This window comes from Natator depressus, chromosome 3 (genome assembly GCF_965152275.1).
Source record: "Natator depressus isolate rNatDep1 chromosome 3, rNatDep2.hap1, whole genome shotgun sequence".
Classification (NCBI taxonomy): Eukaryota; Metazoa; Chordata; order Testudines; family Cheloniidae; genus Natator; species Natator depressus.
The window spans coordinates 40223134-40230556 of NC_134236.1; the positions used below are offsets into that span (position 1 = coordinate 40223134).

The 7423-nt window shown below is 41.2% G+C and overlaps 1 pseudogene; it reads left to right on the plus strand.

The window, feature by feature from the left end:
* Positions 1–2038: 2038 nt before the first annotated feature.
* LOC141984299 (E3 SUMO-protein ligase KIAA1586-like) lies at positions 2039–6842 on the plus strand (annotated as a pseudogene).
* Positions 6843–7423: the final 581 nt, after the last annotated feature.

Sequence of the window (7423 nt, forward strand, 5' to 3'; positions counted from 1 at the left end):
AAGGAAAAAAACCTTTGATTTCTGATGAGCCTGGTTTAAAAATAAAGATAGATTGACCAAGGAGAGCTGTGGGGTGGAGAGGGAGGAAGCCAGAAAGGAGAGGACAAAAGAGAGCTAAAGGAGAGGAAAAGCAGGCAACAGAAATGGCAGATTCAAGAAATTTGCAGCAAAAAAAGAAGAATGAGGCAGTAGTTGGTGAGATAGGTAAAGTCATGGAATGTGCATTTGCAAGCTAAGGGAGAGAGACAAGGGGAATGAAGTGAGGGAAATCTATGTAAGATTTCTTCTAGACAGCTTTCATTCTATATACTAATTTAGAATTTCTCTCTGCCATTTCTAACAGCAATTTGTCCTTCTGATACCAGCAGTCATCACTTATCCTGGTTTCCTTTTGGTACTAAAAATTATTCTGTGATCTTATCTGTAGTATAAATCAACAGTGGATTTCACATTGTTAGACTAGATGCTACTGTGTTGTCTGTGACTTGATTAAGGTTAAGTTTTGGGATAGAAGTTGCTATTCAGGCCCTTTCCATTATTAAAGGGTGATGGTCAAGCAGTATATGCTCAAAATTTAAATGTTGTATAAAATCTTTTACAAATCTGTGATTAATGATGAAAATACTTTATTTTGGCTTGAATTTCTTTTTAAAATGCCCTACAGTGTTTGCAACTAATATATGCAAAAGTCTAAGGTATGTTATTCCTTTCTAGCTGGAGAGTCATTCACTCTGTGATTAGAAGCATTAAATATAACACTTTTATATGAATCAACAGATTAATTTCATACAATATATGGATTACTCTGATACAATATATGGATTACCCTGGGGATAATACTGCAAATTACAAGAGTTTTACAAGCCTACTTCCTGTTTTTAAATGCAATAATAATAATCCAAATTCATATTTCTGACCACTAAACATTTTAATACCAATATTGTTACAAGAGGATTATTGGCATCATAATATTTGCAACCCATTTGTAGTGTTTTACATAGTTTTTGTGCCACCTGGTGGTCAAATAGCTTATAGATTGATAATGGGCAAAATTAACCCATGGTAACAGCAACTGCAGATGGTGCCTACAACAACACAGACACTGCTGTTCTGCTCTATGAAGTGTGGGTGGCCATGGAGAAAGAACACAGTGACACACCATTTCATCTGTGTATGCTGGAGCTGGACTCCACCATTCTGTGCTGACCAGTGCAAAGGGAGTTGGCAAGACTGGGGGAGAGATTGGGTTGCGGCACAGATAGGGGTTGCCCAGACTTTGCCATTTATTCCGGTCTAGGGGAACTGCCCCTCATCCTGTCCCCTGTTTATTCTAGTTTACTGTTAATTTCTACTACATACACATCAAGCTTAGTTCATTCGTTCTTTGCAGTGTTGTTGTATCCGATTTGCATTTTTTAAATTTTTTTAGTTTATTTAGCTCTCTATGGCAAGCAACATTTTGATATAGTGATTATTTTGTTTTTCATGAACCTCCTTAATGGCTATACAAAGCATTGTCATAGTCTTGGCTAAGTTATGGCAATAATCTAACTTGCCTACTACCCTTGGAGGAGACGATGAGATCATCAGTTGACAATAATCCTTTGCTGTCCATACTGTTTTTGAATTGCAAGAGTGCCTTCCACTGGTGTAATTAAAAATGCAAATCTAGTTGCTATCAGAGCCTATATTTAAGTATATTCTTTATAAGTTTATAGACAACTCTGGTTGTTATGTTTAAACAATTTTTTTACAGATATACACTTTATCAAATCCAATCCATTATTTAGGTGTATCGTGTATGCCTTTATAAGGAGCAAGCGAAACACAGCTTGCATTATCTGTGTCATCTCTGAGTGTGTAAGTTACACTTGATTTAGAAACTTAATTGTCATGGTAAAGCATCTATGCCGCTGTTGCATGGTGTGAAAATAAAAAATCTGGGCAGTGAGTGAAATTGAAGATGGTCAAACTGAAAAACCAAACTTAGCTAATTAGGATTTTTTTAAGTGGTCAAGGCTTTTAAGGATCGATCACAATGTCAATGCAACAAACATTAATAAAAATGTTCAAGCGTAAAGCAGAGGATGGATGTGGAGAAAGTACAACCTCTAAAAAAACAATGAGTCACCAACACCACACAAAGCCACAGAAAGGCCAAATCTACAGCCTGAGAAGGGTGAGAGGTCTGCTGAATCGCGGGGTAAGCCTTCTGATGAAAAGCAATACCCAGCTGTGTGGTCGAGAGTCCAATTTGATAAATTCCAAAGGAAAAACGATTGGCTGTTTGCTTCCAGTGGAAAGGTAAGGTGTAGAACATGTAGAAACATGTAAATGTTTCCAATTTAAAGCTTTTCTCTGATCGAGGTGTGAATATCACTTCTCTATGGGCTGAATGTCAGATTTCATCAAAATAAAGATACAGAGCTCACATCCACATCACTTTGAAACAAAATTATCGAACACAAAAAGTCAGCTGCTCATACTGAACCTATAAAAATTCTAGAAACAGCCAAGAAAGACATTCTGCTAAACATTAATGCAAAAAGTGAAACGCAGCATTTGAAACAACTCCTCGCGAAAATGAATCATAGAATCATAGAACTGGAAGGGACCTCAACAGGTCATCTAGTCCAGTCCCCTGCACTCAAGGCAGGACTAAATATTATCTAGACCATCTCTGAGAGGTGTTTGTCCAATCTGCTCTTAAAAATCTCCAGTCATGGAGATTCCACCACGTCCCTAGGCAATTTATTCCAGTGCTTAACCATTCTGACAGTTAGGAAGTTTTTCCTAATGTCCAACCTAAACTGCCCTTGCTGCAATTTAAGCCCATTGCTTCTTGTCTTATCCTCAGAGGTTAAGAAGAACAATTTTTCTCCATCCTCCTTGTAACAATCTTTTATGAACTTGAAAACTGTTATCATGTCCCCTCTCAGTCTTCTCTTCTCCAGACTAAACAAACCCAATTTTTTCAGTCTTCCCTCATAGGTCATGTTTTCTAGACCTTTAATCATTTTTGTTGCTCTTCTCTGGACTTTCACCAGTTTGTCCACATCTTTCCTGAAATGTGGTGCCCAGAACTGAACACAATACTCCAGTTGAGCCCTAAGCCTCTGTCTTCACTAACAAGGACAGCTCCCAGACTGCTGCGTTGGGCATCGCAACATGGGGAGTAGATGGCCAGCCCTCTGTGGAGAAAGAGGTGGTTAGGGACTATTTAGAAAAGCTGGACGTGCACAAGTCCATGGGGCCGGACGAGCTGCATCCGAGAGTGCTAAAGGAATTGGTGGATGTGATTGCAGAGCCATTGGCCATTATCTTTGAAAACTCGTGGCGAACGGGGGAAGTCCCGGATGACTGGAAAAAGGCTAATGAAGTGCCAATCTTTAAAAAAGGGAAGAAGGAGGATCCTGGGAACTACAGGCCAGTCAGCCTCACCTCAGTCCCCAGAAAAATCATGGAGCAGGTCCTCAAGGAATCAATCCTGAAGCACTTACACGAGAGGAAAGTGATCAGGAACAGTCAGCATGGATTCACCAAGGGAAGGTCACGCCTGACTAATCTAATCGCCTTCTATGATGAGATTACTGATTCTGTGGATGAAGGGAAAGCAGTGGATGTATTGTTTCTTGACTTTAGCAAAGCTTTTGACACGGTCTCCCACAGTATTCTTGTCAGCAAGTTAAAGAAGTATGGGCTGGATGAATGTACTATAAGGTGGGTAGAAAGTTGGCTAGATTGTCGGGCTCAACGGGTAGTGATCAATGGCTCCATGTCTAGTTGGCAGCCGGTGTCAAGTGGAGTGCCCCAGGGGTCGGTCCTGGGGCCGGTTTTGTTCAATATCTTCATAAATGATCTGGAGGATGGTGTGGATTGCACTCTTAGCAAATTTGCGGATGATACTAAACTGGGAGGAGTGGTAGATATGTTGGAGGGCAGAGATAGGATGCAGAGGGACCTAGACAAATTGGAGGATTGGGCCAAAAGAAACCTGATGAGGTTCAATAAGGATAAGTGCAGGGTCCTGCACTTAGGACGGAAGAACCCAATGCACAGCTACAGACTAGGGACCGAATGGCTAGGCAGCAGTTCTGCGGAAAAGGACCTAGGGGTTACAGTGGACGAGAAGCTGGATATGAGTCAGCAGTGTGCCCTTGTTGCCAAGAAGGCCAATGGCATTTTGGGATGTATAAGTAGGGGCATAGCGAGCAGATCGAGGGACGTGATCGTTCCCCTCTATTCGACATTGGTGAGGCCTCATCTGGAGTACTGTGTCCAGTTTTGGGCCCCACACTACAAGAAGGATGTGGATAAATTGGAGAGAGTCCAGCGAAGGGCAACAAAAATGATTAGGGGTCTGGAACACATGACTTATGAGGAGAGGCTGAGGGAACTGGGATTGTTTAGTCTGCAGAAGAGAAGAATGAGGGGGGATTTGATAGCTGCTTTCAACTACCTGAGAGGTGGTTCCAAAGAGGATGGTTCTAGACTATTCTCAGTGGTAGAAGAGGACAGGACAAGGAGTAATGGTTTCAAGTTGCAGTGGGGGAGGTTTAGGTTGGATATTAGGAAAAACTTTTTCACTAGGAGGGTGGTGAAACACTGGAATGTGTTACCTAGGGAGGTGGTGGAATCTCCTTCCTTAGAAGTTTTTAAGGTCAGGCTTGACAAAGCCCTGGCTGGGATGATTTAATTGGGGATTGGTCCTGCTTTGAGCAAGGGGGTTGGACTAGATGACCTCCTGAGGTCCCTTCCAACCCTGATATTCTATGATTCTATGATAATCAGTGCAGAGTAGCGCAGAAGAATTACTTCTCGTGTCTTGCTTACAATACTCCTGCTAATACATCCCAGAATGATGTTTGCTTTTTTTTACAACAGCATACACTGTTAACTTATATTTAGCTTTTGATCCACTATGACCCTCAGATCCCTTTTTGCAGTACTCCTTCCTAGGCCATCATTTCGCATTTTGTATGTGTGCAACTGATTGTTCCTTCCTAAGTGGAGTAGTTTGCATTTGTCCTTACTGAATTTCATCCTATTTACTTCAGATCATTTCTCCAGTTTGTCCAGATCATTTTGAATTTTAATCCTATCCTCCAAAGCACTTGCAACCCCAGCTTGGTATCCACCACAAACTTTATAAGTGTACTCTCTATGCCATTATCTAAATCACTGATGAAGATATTGAACAGAACCAGACCCAGAACAGATCCCTGCGGGACCCCACTTGTTATGCCCTTCCAGCATGACTGTGAATTGGCCATATACTGACCACGAGAGCCTGAATGACCTGCAACAAGTGAATGGGGTTGAGATGGGATGATTGCTTCAAAGCAGAACTGTCTATGGTGATATCATAGAGCACGTTCCCACAGAAATTAAGAAAAAAATTGTCTCGCAGATAATCAAGACCAAATCCAAGATCACTATACTAGTTGACAAATCTACTACTCTTGCTCAAATCAACTCTGATAACTTTTTTAAAACCCAGTGTTGACGGTGTTATGAATCCAGTAGCATTTCCTTTGGATTTGATTGAGTTAGACAATGCCTCGGCTGAGAACATAAAGTGAGACAAATGTTTACTACGCTATGGATTCATTATGGAATTACTGACCAAGGTCTTTGTCAGTTTTTGCAGTGATGGTGCCAATATCATGCAAGGAGTCAAAGCAGGAGTGGGCAAATTTCTACAAAAAGACTTCCCAAATCTCATTCTGTGTCATTGCCTTAACCGTAGGCTTGAACTGCCCATTGATCAAGCACTGGATATTACTTGGAGTACAAACTGCATGTCGTACTTTAAAAATTCGACAGGTTTTTCAGTGTAGCTTCAATGTGGAGAGATGTCAGTGCAGTCTGGCAGACTTACTCAGCATTAGCTAAACATTTCAAGGAAGCCTTAAAAGCCTTGACCACTTAAAAAAAACAGGGAAGACCAGTCAAGGGATAGAAGGGAACAAGCAAAATCCCAAGGTCTCCTTTCAAAACCATGTTCAGTCAACTTTGTGAAAAATGTGTCATTAATGTTAGATGTCCTAACTGAGCTCAGTAATTTATCTGAACTCTTACAAGACAGAGAACTGATGATCCCCAAAGCAGACAACCTGATGAAAATGTATTTGCAGAGAATTGAGAGCCTACATAGAACCCCTGGACTGCACACTGAACAGGCACAGCAAGTTGAAGAGGCTATGATGTTCAAAAACACAAAGTTGACAGGCACCGGGAAAAGTCCCACAATTAATGCGTCACAATTCATTCAGGCCCTTGTTGACAACATGAGGTGCAAAGTTATTCACCACCACCATTAACAAGGCTAATCAAAGCACAGCAGAAAGCAGTGAAACGGCTCACCACAACCTGATTGAGAATGTGTCTGTTTTGAAACCTGAAACATGGCAACAACATGCAGAAAATCCGCGGTTTGGAGAAACTGAAATTCATGCAATGTGTCAAACTCTGAAGGTCAGTCACCATGAAACACACCTGGGATCTGTGGAATGTAAGTGTTGTGCAGCACGGACTGTTCCTGAGAAATTACTCCTCACTGTAGACATTCTTGCAGCAAGTAATGCTGACTGCGAATGAGGCTTCAGCATTATGAACAACATCATCATGGATAAACAAACTGCATTGACCAGTCGTCATGTGGTGGATCTACTTTTTGTTTCAATCGTTGGACCGCTCTACAGCGGAATGCTGCTGCGTATGTTAAATCATGGCTGAGCAAGGGATGTCGGGCAGCCCATTCAACTGAGGGCATGGCACAATGAGAGCAAGCAAAGCAACAGGATCAGTCCGACTACGCACCGCTGTGGAAGTGTCTTTGATTTGGTAAGTTGCTGTCATCAATTTGAAAATTTTACTTTATTAAATTGACGAATTGAATTAGCTATTTGAATGACTATCAATTGATGTAACTCGTACTGTCGCTAGCTAGCTATTGAGACCCTGAGGTTTTTGTGTTGATGGTCATGGAACATTTTTTGTGAGGGGGTCGGGGTTGGGGGGGTCGGTACCATACCGGTAAGAGTTAAAAATCTGCTTGTGCCAATGTTCACAACATCCTTGTAAAGTATGAATTATCCCCATTCTACAGATGAGGAGACAGTCACAAAGATTAAGAGACTTACCCAATGTAACAAACCAGCCAACCAACCATGTAGTGGAGACAGAAATAGATCCCATGTCAGAGTCCCAGTTATGTGCCTTAATCATAAGACTTAATCCATCACGGGCAATTTATATTGGGTCTGTGTCTGACACTATAACAACTGTAATAGTAAATAATCATAATACCTGAAACAATTGTTGCAGTTATGAGGATCATTGCCTAATGATGACCATCTCATGCAATATCTATCACAGGATAATGCACATACCACATTATTCATGTATACATGGCTTCAAC